The following is a 14,595-nucleotide window of genomic DNA, read 5'->3' on the forward strand; positions in this document are numbered from 1 at the left end:
AAAAAAAAATCAAAATCTCCAGGAGCTTAAAGAAGTTAAGATAAAGATTTTTGGCCCTTCTATGATGGTCTTTCATTCAGTTATGCAGAAAAAGAGGAGCGCAATAGAACATGTTAAGGTAAAAAGAAATTTTAAAAAAATTTAAAGACAGGTGTCAACAAATTAATATTTTTAATAAAATAATATTATACTGTACATTTATGTAAAACTATAATGTATAGAACTGTTACTTTAAACTTTTAAGAGCGTTTTTATATTTTCACAATATACTAATGAAGCAACAGTTATTCATTAGTTTTATTTTTAGTTAGCAAACCTTATTATAATAATTCAATACAAAGTTTAATTTTTTGTTTATAAAAGTCTGATTAGTTATAATACAAGTCAGTAGGATAAGAAACTAATTAAATATCTCTTGTAATGTTACTATATTTTTTTTGTCTTTAATTTTTAAGAATGTTTTTATATTTTCAGTGTACTAATGAAGCAATAGTTATTCATTAGTTTATTTTTAGTTTGTAAACCTAATGGTAATTAACCAATTAAATATCTCTTATAATGTATTTTTGTACTGTTATCTAAAAAAATGAAAGTGTTTTGTTGTAAGTAACGTCTTTACATTCTATCTCTACAATTATTTTGTTTCCTAGTAATTTCAATAATTCAGAAAAACATTTTATAATATAAACCTAATAATATCATGAACACTTGTATTAGGTTTCAGTTCAAGAAAAGAGCAGGCAAAATTAAGTTTCTAGGCAGACAGCTGTTTTTCAAAGCATATTTTTCAACTATAACTAAAACATCCAAGTTCAAAACGCCCTATGTAGCCGATCACCATTGTTTGACATAACCTACATGTTTTTTGAATTGTAAGAAATCTTCTAAGCAAGTAATAGATGAAAAAAAGAATTTATCTTAAATACAGGTAATTAGAAATCTTAGATTAAATTTATGATATAACTGTTATATTACATTCTGTTAATTCAATTTCAAAGGTTTTTCTGCTCTCCTGAAAAAATTAGAATGAATGACTATATAACTATATAACTATTATATATATAGTTATATAACTATACAATTAAATATGCATTTTAATTGCTCTCATTTAAAGTGTAACATTCAACTCAGAAATAGGATATGCCACGTTTAAAAACAATTGCAGTTGCTGTTTTTAAGAGAACTGCAATTATTATTTTTAACAGATGGTAAGTTTTAAGCTAGAAACGTTTTGATTCTCAATGTGGGTGGTGGGTGAAAAAGTTTAACAATCAATTGTTTAAAAGAATATTACATAAAAAAAAAAAAAAAAAAAACATGGTGAATATTTGGACTGTACAACTATGCTGGCCAGGAGTTTGACTGTGTGGTTTGTCAAGCTCTTCATCATTTGGCCATTAACATTTTACTTTACTTTATAATCTTCAATCTCAAACATAAACAATAAAACAATAAATCTCAAACATTTTTAAGTGATCATAAAAACACAAGTATAAAACATAATTATGTATAAAATATAATTCTCAAGACTTATCTCTTCTAATAGAAGAGATACAATAATATGAATAATATCTGTATGACTAATAATTAAAATATAATAAAGCAGATCTTTAAATAATTACAGTTACGGCATTCGTGATTTGTACATTTTGACAATCTTAAAATCTTACACAGTATACAGAAAGTAAGGCAAATCAGTAAGAATTTCAAATTAAAGTTTTATAAATTCTTAAATTAACAGTTTCACTCCAGTAGCAGTTATTTTAAATAAATAATATTTAGTTTATATTAATTTTAACAACAGTTTCATAAAATAAATCAACAGCACTTATGTATTGAATAACGCTAATGTACTGTCTTTTTCTAATTAGTCTTTGGAATGTAACGTATTACTTCAGAGGATTATATGTATGAACGTAAATGAAATTTAGTCATGCACAATCTCAGGTCAACCATTCCTAAGATGTCTGGTTATATTTGAAACTAAACCGCAAAAGGAAAACAGTTATTAATGACCTAGTATTCAAATCTGTTTAAAAGAAAGTTCTAAGGTTCAAATTCTAGTAAAGGGAGTACAGATATGTACTTTTATACAGATTTGAATTTTACTAGATTAAGGATATTGGTATTGGGTTACAATTAACTGCCTATCTCAGGAATGGTCAACCTGAGACTGTACAAGACTAAACTCCATTTATATTCATATATATCATCATCTGAAGAAATATCTTGCAGCGATTCCAGAACCTAATCAGAAAAAGAGAGAATGGTAACGTACCAATTAATTTTTCAAAGTAATGCTTCTAAATAATTAAATTTTTTATAATGATTTAATAAATGTAATCTGATATTTTCATTGGCTTTTAATTATTGCTACTTAAAAATTATACCAAGAACATTCTAGTATCGAGTTAAATTTTAAAAGTGTTTATTTGGTTATTTGAAATACCAAATGAAGTTTTTCATTTGCCCAAGTAATTTCCTTTTCAGATAATGTGTATCTATGTCCAGAAACAGTTTACGGATTAACTTCTGTTAGTATTTCCTGTCGAGGTAATATTAGAATATCACTGTGTGCTGGAAAAACATAAAAAGGAGATGGACCTTGAAAGTGAGGAAAACTTACTTCCGCTTCTTCTGTTGATTCTTTTCTAGATAATACACAAACTAACCACAAAGCACCATTATAATGCACAAGACAAAACCTTTTATATCATAAATTTGAGGAAAACCAACTTCTCTTTCGTGCAAAACTTTAAGTTGTTCATATTCTTCATTTCTGGAAATAATTTTTGTTTTAAAATATCCTTTCATGACTGGTAAAAAAGCACGCAACTTCTGAGTACCTTAGATTGCCATCGTTTTGCTAAATACTTTTCATTTGAAACAAATATGAAATTCATATTTTTAATATTTGACCAAGCCTAATAATAAAGCCGAGTGACTGTTGTTACTTGATCTTGCTATGGGCGTTGTAAACTTGCTTTTGATGTTAATCTTTTCTTTTAAGACTATCACCAAAACCAACAAATGCACTTTTTAATGTGATGTGGCAAACGAATGTCATTCTGCCCCTGGACCAAAGTCATCCTCATCATACATTAAATTCACAAAATTTTTACGATTTTTATATTGAGCTGCTGAGCCATCTGAGAAGTAAGTTTATTCACAATATTATACTATTCTTTTAAAAACTGAATTAGTTTTTACCTTTTTTAAGGTGACACTTTCATTTTCAACTTTAAAATTTTCTAATTTAACCAAGTTGGTCTCTTCAATTGCTAAAGGATCTTTTTCAATATCACCATTAATAACATCTAGCGGTTCCTCTTTCAGTTGTACTAAATCCTGTAATACAAAACAAAATATGAATGCTACAAATTAAATATGTTTATGATTATTTGTATAATTTATAAAATAAAAATAAATTGCAACTCTAATTGACTTACAACACACATTAACAGATCAGCGACTGTTATTATTATTATTATTATTAGACGACTTTAATGTGCAAGGTTTTACATGAGAAAATCACAAAAACCTTTCTTTTGTTAAATATTAACATCCAAATTTAAATGTTAAAAATGCTAAAGACAGCAACAAAATTCTAGCAAGTACTTTGAAAAACTATTAAACTACGAGGAACCTAAGGTAAGATTTCAATTCCAAAATTCAGCAATATGAACTGACAAATCAAAAACACATAAGGAAATAAAAATAGACAAACTCATCAAGAAAATAAACAAGGTAACAGGTGATGGCTTGATTGCAGCAGAATTACAAAAGAATCATGCAAACAGCAAAGAAAAAACTTAAGAAAGAGATATGGAAAACTCGAAAAAATTCCATTAATACATCCACTACACAAATATGAAAATGATACAGAAGTAAATAACTACAAAAGGACCTTACCTTTTACCAAAAGGTCTTACCTATGACATACAAAATCCTTTCAAAAGGACTTCAAATTAGAATCTAATTAATCGCAGACTACGGCTAAAAACATTTACCAAAAAGACAGAATTCATAACCATCCAAGATTCCCTAAAGTTGCAAAATAACAAAATATGGGAAAATCAATAAATTCAACAAATTTAAATATATGGGAGAAATAACCCAAATTCATGGTTTAGATAAAAAAAGCCAATCAAGCGCGAATGAGAATATTAAAATAAGCCTATCAACTAACAAAAGATATCTTCAACAAAAAGAATATTTCAGAAGATGCCTAAATCAGATATTAAAATAATCAAGTAGTAAAAAGTAGAGATGCACCTGTTTACATCAGATGCATAATCAGTTTAAAAACAGACAACTTAGTCCAGCAGAATAAAAGAAGGTAAAGACTTGAGAAAAGTCCTATGACCAATGTTTAAACAGTTTCCCTAATATGGTGTTTATTATGGCCACTATAGATTAGAATATTACCGGGTTACTAGGGTATATTTTGGGCTTCTCAGTCAAAATCTTTCATTAACTAAAAAGGGTATGAAACAAAAATGCATAAAGAGCATATGACAAAAGAGACCAATTTTTAAATAAAACTGATGATTTAGTTAGTGAATAGTAACAGTGAAACTGAAGGTAGTAGACAACTCAGAAACAAGGTGAATCAAAATCAATATAACTTAAGGAAAATTCCAAGTTCAATTTGTTTGATTCAAAAAATCTAAGAAAAACGTTTGATTTTTCATTTTTTATTCTAACAAAAGAACATCAAAAAATTGTTTTATTGGAAATATGAATATTTGAATGAAGCTCACCATCCAGATAAAAAATTATATTCATTAAGTACAGAAACTGAATATAACAGTTTTATGAGGAGAACCTTAGTTTAGATCGAAGAAAATTTAAATCTTCTGAGTTAGGTAATAAAATTAAAAAACTGCAGTTTATTTTTCATATTTTTTCTGACTCAACCGCTTTACAGATTGAATCGATTGTCAAAATAATTCTTGTTTTTTAATTGTAATCATTATTACTCAGCCTTAAAAAAAAAATTTATCTTATCCGGTGACAGGAATATAAATTTACCAAATAACAATAATAAAATAAATAAGTATAAAATCCTACAGAATAGTCAGGGATAAAAATCACAAGTTAATATTACTTTGAGGCCAACATAAGTTTAAGATCATTTGCAGACTATTTGTTTAAAAGAGATAAGATAACCTTGTTTTAAATTACAACCTGAGCATTTAGATCATACGATAGTTCTAAACAGTAAACAGAAAAATAAGTTACAATGTAAAGATAGATTTTAGTTGTTTTAATGATTTAATTAACGAAAAAGATTCTAGTTCTATAAATAAATAAAGGCCTATATCCATAAAAAAAATAACATTAATGATGTTTTCATTATCAATAAACTGAATAAAGGAATTGAATATGCCAAAAATACTGCTAAAACTATTAAATTTCTGTAAAGCTAAGCCTTGGTCAGTTAAAAACATAACCCTACTTCTTTTTTTAACTAAGAAAGTGAATTAAATTAAAAGATAAATTATCCAGATGTCAATGTTTAAATAAGTATTACAAAAGATAAAACAAACTTAATACTTAAAATTTTTAGAACAGATTAAACAATAAACTGCGTATACAGAAAATATAAAATCAAAATGCTAAAGAATAAGGGTATGACAGATGAGCAGAGATAGTTATGAATCACCTAGTGAATTTTTTATTAGAGTTGGCAATAAAATAGATATACACTGAATGCAATATTGACATTACTAATTAAGCGACAGAAATAATCCTTTATAGATAATTAGATAAAACAATAAACTGTGAGCACACAAGTAGGCGCAATATAAAAAGTATTATTTTTCCTTAAAAGATCATAGAGTTGGTTGTTGATGTGGGGAAAGCAATATAGCTTTGGTAAATATCTTTTATTTAAATAGCGATTTATCAATTTTAATACTATTCAATAAAACAACAACTCACTTTAAAATGTAATTAGCGCTTATCGTACCAGGATAATGTGTTCTGCCAAATATTATAAAATGTATAGTTAAGAATAAAACATTAGTAACTTGTTATAACATCAGTACTATTTAATGAAGATGATTTGAGAACTGAAATACTTCCTGTGTTGTAGAAGGCATTATTTGCTTTCTCATGGCTCCAATTTAACAATCTTGTGTTAATTACCATCTGGTGGTTCATAAGGTTGTGGTTGTCACTACTATTATAAATATATTTCTCTGACTGAACGTCTTTCTATGTCATATTTTAATATTAATAAACTATTTTGTTATAAATTAACATATTTACGTTAAATTATAATTTTTTTTAGGCTAATGATCTTCATTTTCACTCAATGAATTATGTAACAGTTGATTTATCATACAACAATATTTCAGTGATTGATCTTCAGCCGATGGAATTACTGGCACTTGCACAATATGAATCAAATTCATCAACTTCACACCATTACAAAACATTAGAAAATCATAGTGCTAGAATTAATCTGATTGGAAATCCATTATTATGTGACAGTAGAAATTATCACCTTAAAAAGTTTTTTGAGGGAACTCTAACACCAGAAGCTTATTATTTGATTGATATCATTTCAAATAATCAAATAAATGTAATATTTATGAAAAAGTTCTGTCAGACATAAAAAAAAGCGTTATAGTCATGATACCAAAGAAAGCAGGGGCAGATAAATGTGAAGAATACAGAATACAGTTATAATTAATTATAATTAATTTATAATTAAATAATTTGTTCTGGACCAAAGCAATTAGAAGGTTTGTACTGGAATATGGTGCCATCAAAACTTCTAACATGTGAATTAAGTCAAAATAATAAACGAATCTAGTACTAAATGTCCAAAAGAATGGAAATGTTTCTACCGCCCGCAAGAGGAAGGATTGATTATCGATTGCACTGAACTAAGGATAAAAACTTTCCCCTCGAAACTTTCTTCTTGGAATATTACAATTGTACACTAAATCATATAAAAATGTTAATCATACTGAGCTATATTTAGCAAAAAATTATTTATCATCACTGCCACTAGAATTAGATGAAGGTTTCAAGTATATCACGACTTCATCACTTCCCTCAAATAACATTTCACAAATAACTTTGACCGGCTTATCGCCTAATATAACAGTAAGTATCAGAATAAATTATTTTAAGTATAGCCATAATGATTGCACATTTAATAATAAATATTTTATTTAAAGATTTTCACACTTGTTGACTATAAAATACAGTAATTAGACAAATTGTACTAAAATTGGTGTTATAAAGGAAGAAGAGGAAGTTGAGAAGGATGAAATGGGAGAAACAATACTGAGATCTGAATTTAAGAGAGCATTAAAAGATTTAAATGGCAGAAAGGCTCCTGGAATAGACGGAATACCTGTAGAATTACTGCGCAGTGCAGGTGAGGAAGCGATTGATAGATTATACAAGCTGGTGTGTAATATTTATGAAAAAGTTCCGTCAGACATCAAAAAAAGCGTTATAGTCATGATACCAAAGAAAGCAGGGGTAGATAAATGTGAAGAATACAGAATACAGTTTAACTAATTAGTTTACCTAGTCATGCATCAAAAATCTTAACTAGAATTCTATACAGAAGAATTGAGAGGAGAGTGGAAGAAGGGTTAGGAGAAGACCAATTTGGTTTAAGGAAAAGTATAGGGACAAGGGAAGCAATTTTAGGCCTCAGATTAATAGTAGAAGAAAGATTAAAGAAAAACAAACCAACATACTTGGCGTTTATAGACCTAGAAAAAGCATGCGATAACGTAGACTGGAATAAAATGTTCGGCATTTTAAAAAAATTATGGTTCAAATACAGGGATAGAAGAACAATTGCTAGCATATACAGGAACCAAACAGCAACAGTAACAATTGAAGAACATAAGAAAGAAGCCGTAATAAGAAAGGGAGTCCGATAAGGATGTTCCCTGTCCCCGTTACTTTTTAATCTTTACATGGAACTAGCAGTTCGTGATGTTAAAGAACAATTTAGATTCAGAGTAACAGTACAAGGTGAAAAGATAAAGATGCTACGATTTGCTGATGATATAGTAATTCTAGCCGAGAGTAAAAAGGATCTAGAAGAAACAATGTACGGCATAGATGAAGTCCTACGCAACAACTATTGCGTGAAAATAAACAAATACAAAACAAACGTAATGAAATGTATTAGAAATAACAAAGATGTACCAATGAATGTGAAAATAGGAGGAGAAAAGATTATGGAGGTAGAAGAATTTTGTTATTTGGGAAGGAGAATTATTAAAGATGGACGAAGCAGGAGCGATATAAAAGGCGAAATAGCACAAGCGAAACGAGCCTTCAGTCAGAAATATAATTTGTTAACATCAAAAATTAATTTAAATGTCAGGAAAAAATTTTCCTGAGTATGTGTATGTTTGGAGTGTCGCTTTATATGGAAGTGAAGCTTAGACAATCGGAGTATCTGAGAAGAAAAGATTAGAAGCTTTTGAAATGCGGTGCTATAGGAGAATGTTAAAAATCAGATGGGTGGATAAAGTGACAAATGAAGAGGTATTGCGGCAAACAGATGAAGAAAGAAGCATTTGGAAAAATACAGTTAAAAGAAGAGACAGACTTATAGGGCACATACTAAGGCATCCTGGAATAATCGCTTTAATATTGGAAGGACAGGTAGAAGGAAAAAATTGTGTAAGCAGGCCACGTTTGGAATATGTAAAACAAATTGTTAGGGATGTAGGATGTAGGGGGTATACTGAAATGAAACGACTAGCACTAGATAGGGAATCTTGGAGAGCCGCATAAAACCAGTCAAATGACTGAAGACAAAAAAAAATGGTATAAAACTACGTTTCTAAAAAAGTTAAGAAAAAAACTTCACATGGATGATTGATATGGATTTTAATACTAACGAATTACTTGTCTTCACTCCGAATAAAAGGCAATGTGAGAATCATAAAATTAAATTTTGAATAATTAAAAGCAATTAAGTTGAGAGAAATTAGAAATTTTGTATAAAATGAAAGCTGTTTAGAAAGAAAATAACATTTACACTTGTTGGTTATGCTTCCACCAATGAGATAATTCAATTACTTCCCGTTTAGCTCAACCTGAAGTTTTATGATTAAATATATTATTACTATTTTTTCTTTGAGTTTAATATTTATTGAAAATATAAAAAAATTTGGCCAAACATGAATTGTAATTAAATTTTAACGCAAGAAAAATTCACACTATAAAAATTTATATAGGTAAAGTATATGGTGATAAGAATATTTATAAATAAAATGTGAGAATTAATAAAACATATTCAATAAAGCTACACTGAAATTTATCAGACTGAAAAGAGATTGTTTTGAATGATCTTTTCTTGTATTAAAGAACTGAAGCAAGAAATCAACACTGAAATTTTGCAAGGTTAGACAAATCATTACTGATGAAATATGAAGGTCATCTCATTCATTAGATTTCAAAATTTCACATATACATAATTTTTATTGAACATTATCGGTACAATAAGTTTTGTATGATGACTTTCCCTGATCAATGAATGAGGAAAACAAAGGGTGGATTAGCCTTGACATTTCTTGACTGATATAACCAAGAGGGAATAAATTTCTTAATCGTACTGTCGGTGGTAATCGACACAGATTTGTCATAAAACTTCTGAAAATAAACACTGGATATTGAATATGTATCATTCAGCTACTTCAAAACCAAACATTAAGGTAAATTTACACAAAAAAAAATTATAATGGATATTTTCTGAGGCCAGAAATGTAAGAAGTCTTTCCTGAAACTATCACAATAATTACAGTTACTAAAAATACTTAATAAAAACAAAACTTTATTTGAAAACAGAATGTGATGAAATAGAGAAAGATGGTAATAGGGGATGTTTTTTCATAGTTTGATCTGATTTACATAAAACTTGATCAAAATATTGCATATGAGAACAGAATCGACTCATCAGTATAAAATTCAGGTGACGATAATGCCGAAGCATTTTTCACCCAGAAAAAAGTCAAATAAAAAAATAACCATTATAAAATGAAGTAGAGTCAGTTATAGTCTCTAAACATTAAGAAGCAATAGATTTGGGATCGTATCACCGTATCAGTAATTAAAAATTACACAAATTCATAATGAACCCTTATATTTAATAAATATTTCCTTTAGTCTGGAAAAATATTTTATAACAGTATATTGAAATTTACTGAATTTCATGAAAATGTACTTAAAATAAAAATTGAATTCTTACATTAGTTAATGTAGGAAATCAAAGGTACTGGACTAAAACTTCAAATTAAGAAAAGACACCATCATTTTTACTGGACTGAATAAATTAACTGCAATTATTTACTCGGGTATAAGTTGGAATAAGATTTTGTAAAAAAAAAAACTAGCTGGTCAGGGCTCACTTTTCTTACCCAATCGTCTAGCCAGGACCCCCAATGTGCTTCGATATCCTCATGCTTGCGAGAATAATACTGATAAATAAAACTTAAACCTCGTTCAGTTTACAAAAAAATATCATTATATGGTAGGTAAATTTCTTCAAAGCACAGTTTAGTCAGTACAGGACCCAAAACTCTGAGCGATTTGAAGAGTGTTGGTTTCAAAATAGTCAGCCTTCATCTTAAAAATAGTAGTTATATCCATCCATATTTAGTCTGGTTCTTAGTATTACCCTACAAACACCACTAGGAGGTTATCATATTTTGTTTCTTATTTTTCTTAAGTGTTTTTTGGCCAAGTAACTGGAGGCAGGTGCAGCCAGCTGGGTCGCACTACAGTAACCGTGGCTATTGGTTGAGCTACCAATAGTACATGAACAAATCCCTTAAAAAATCGAAAATAAAAAAAACACCAAAAATGATCTTTAGAAATTATCTGAAGAATAATTGCAAGCCCAAATCTACTTAATATATTGTCTAATCAGAAATGGGAAAAATTTGGAATCATTTTTCAAAATTTTTTAACTTTCTTCATCCCTTTGCAAAAAATCTAAAAATTGGTTTTTAGATATTCACATGAAGATTATTATACACACACAAGTTCACGTGCCAAAAATCAAGTTGATATCTTCATTTGTTACTGAGAAATTAAAAAAATAGTAAAAATTTCATTGTACTCCATTTTAACCCTTTAAACCCAGAATTTAAAAAAATCCTTTCTTAATGTGCACTTACACAGTATAAAAAAAACTTGAATACAATTTTTCATTAATTTATCTTCACTAGTTTTTGTTGGGCATTGATAAATCAGTTATCAGTCAAGTCAGTCAATCACGACAAGCTGCTTTATAGGTACAGTTTTTCAAAATTTATAGCTGGCTTAGACATGAACCCCAAGTCTATGGCACATTAGGAGAGTTCAAATAGAAACATACACTGCCTAGAAATATCTCTTTTCCAAAGAAATTTAACAAGGCAGCAAAATACACCGGTTTAAAGTATAAAGATGATTTCATAAAAGGTTGAGATCCTAATTTATCCCCACCGGTAAACATTTTTATCGAGTACACAATCAATTATACAAAATGGTTAGCCAAAATCAGCAGAAATCATAAGTCAGTGCACGCATAGGAAGTTTTATAAATGTAAAATGATTTTACATTAGTAAAACGTAGAATGCATTTTACTAGTGTTAAACTGACTATCTCCTAAAATGGTCACAAACTGACCACCAAAAACCGAACTTTAATGTCCTTTGTGGATGACTTCTAGTAAGTATATGTTTTTTTTTTATAAAGAATAATTTTAAAAATTATTTAAAAATCACAAAATATATCTTTTGAAAATAACTAAGATTTATAGCGATATATAATTCATTTGATTAACTTGATTTTTATTAAATGACTTCTTAATTTACAAGATTTTTTCTGTCTTAATATCTTTTAAATATGATTATTAATCTGTCTATTGTTTTTATATTTCAGATCGACAATCTGAATAATGTAACTTGCTTGGGAGGAAAATCTATATCAGAATTAACAGTAAATGAAATTTGTCCCACATCTACAGCAGGCGTAATAATTATTATTAGCATTCTTACGGCTATTCTTGGGCTCATAGTAGGTCTTCTTATAGCTCTCTACTATCGATATAATCAAGAAATAAAAGTTTGGCTTTATGCACATCAGATGTTTCTTTGGCTTGTTACTGAAGATGAACTAGATCATGATAAGCTGTATGATGGTTTCATAAGTTATTCTCACCGAGATGAAGATTTTGCGATAAAACATTTGGTTCCAGGGCTAGAGAATGGCACCCCTAAATTTAAGTTACATTTACATTATAGAGATTGGATTATAGGTGATTATATACCAAGTCAAATAGCACGGTCAGTTGAATATTCACGTAGAACTATTGTTGTGTTGTCACCTAACTTTCTAGAAAGTGTTTGGGGGAAAATGGAATTCAAAACAGCACATTCCCAAGCGTTGAGTATGGGAAGAGCAAGAGTAATTGTCATACTTTACGGTGATGTTGGCCCGGCTGATAATTTAGATCCTGAACTTAAAGCATATGTACCAATGAGCACATACCTAAAATGGGGTGACCTTGGTTTTGGGATAAGCTTCGATTTACTTTACCTCATCCTACAGACTTATCAAAAGGAATATACGACCTCTTTTCCAAAGAAATTTAACAAGGCAGCAAAATATACCGGTACTAAGTATCGATAAAGATGATCTCATAAAAGATTCAGTTCCTAATTCATCCCCACCAGCAAACAGTTTCATTGACCAAACACCATCGTTTAAACAAAATGGTCAGAAATCATAAGTCAGTGCGCATAGTATTTAGTGTTTAGGTACCATAATTCTCAAATAAATTAAAAATAAGTAACGTACATCATTTAGAGAATGTTGCTCATATAGAGTTTAAGATAGGAATTAGATTAAACAACTTTTTAAGTTTTATTTAAGTATATTTATAGATGAACCTTAGGAATTTTAGATTTAATCATTTGTACAAATATAAACAAAAATAAAAGAAAGAAAAATTTTACTTAATGTTAGTTAGATCTAATTTATTACATATGTATAGTAATTTATTATTTAGTTCTGCAAGTCATAATTTTCAATATGATATATTTATGATAAGCCACGTTTTTAGTATAGGCATAAAGTATACTTTTTTAAATTTTATATTGTCAATCTGCTAATGGATAAATTAAACCTGACTATAAGTTAAAAATATGAGATATATTCTTGTAATTTACAACTAAAATTTATTTTAAGACTGATTTTAAAATAATAATTGTCTATGTAAGTAATACAATACGATAAGCTCATTTTAGAACTTAAATGAAACATAATTGTAAAATTTCTAATAAAATTGCTATCAATATTTCATTTTTTATTCTTTAATCAATTATTACAAGCCATAGAGAAAGGGTGACATAAAGCAGAAAAATTAACCTTGTAAAACTAATGCTGACTCCAAATATCTGGGATCATTTGCTTAGCAGAAATAAAATATTACAACCTTTATGTATCTGATTTATCAAACTATGAGTCCTGGGGCAGCACCCAGAAAAAATATTATTTTATCCCAGAAATCTCATTTCTTAATACTTAGATATTTCTTCTATTTAGGTAAAGAAAACAACACATCTTTGGCAAAAAATTAATTACAATACTTTAGTAGTTGAAAAACTAAGCTTTTTTTTCAAGTTTAATCCTGTCACAATTAACTAATTTCCATTGAACTGAATTCAAACATGTAATGTTTGAATATGTTTGTATAACAGGAAATTTAATTAAACATAATAATTAAATACTTTACTTACCAATCAAGTTAAACATTTGTATGTTTATATGTGAAATGTTTAAATACTTAATTAACACTGATACTATTATTATTATTAGTAATAGTATTTTAATTAGCTGATTGATATTAATTATCAGTAATAACTGTTACTTCTAGAAACAAATATGTGGCGGCCATTTAAAACTATCATTATTTTATATCTAAGAGCCCCTATTAATTAAATAATGCAATTATTCCTCACCATCATGTCTAAAAATCACACATCATTGTACTTTAAAGTACTCTTGCTTTCTTAATACATAAGGAAATATGAATCTTTCAGTATCCACAGTGTATTCAGTTGAGGATAATATAGCGGTTTGTTACATGAAGGTCACTAAGTGTAAAATAACTCATATTCTCTGACATCTTACTTGGGAGTATTGTACTGCAAATACTGCAGAATTACATACATTAAATCATTTATTTTCTGGAGAGCAGGAAATTCCTAATTTGTTTCTAGGAAACATCCTGAGGTCAATACTGCCTCTATTCAGATGCAGGCATGGAGGTTTCTGAAACCTGTGAAGATCTTAAAAAGCTTTTTCTCAATTTGAAGCCGGATAGGATAGGAATGGTTGATATGAATGAGAATGCTCGGTATCTTCACATTACTTACTACTATATGATAAATGTAATTCTAGAATATTACAATAATAAACATTTAACCCTTTTTTTAACATTGCTTTACAAATAAAACAATTTCCAGCCTGCAAATCTTTAATTTATTACTAATTTACATTAAGATTGAAAGCAATATATTATTTCCATCACCAAAAGCGATGGTGTGAAT

The 14,595-nt window shown here is 28.4% G+C and overlaps 1 protein-coding gene and 1 pseudogene across 4 annotated transcripts in view; one reads left to right on the plus strand and one right to left on the minus strand.

Annotated features, from left to right (window-relative positions):
* Positions 1-14,595, minus strand: part of LOC142334161 (endochitinase-like) — a 75,569-nt gene that overhangs the window by 16,282 nt on the left and 44,692 nt on the right. For all 4 annotated transcript variants that reach the window (XR_012758790.1, XR_012758789.1, XR_012758791.1 and 1 more), the window contains one exon: positions 3,211-3,348. The gene's annotated coding sequence lies outside the window, so the exon portion shown is untranslated. The remainder of the gene's footprint in view (positions 1-3,210; positions 3,349-14,595) is intronic.
* Positions 65-12,860, plus strand: LOC142334066 (protein toll-like; annotated as a pseudogene).

Source organism: Lycorma delicatula, chromosome 13 (genome assembly GCF_047948215.1).
Source record: "Lycorma delicatula isolate Av1 chromosome 13, ASM4794821v1, whole genome shotgun sequence".
Lineage (NCBI taxonomy): Eukaryota > Metazoa > Arthropoda > Insecta > Hemiptera > Fulgoridae > Lycorma > Lycorma delicatula.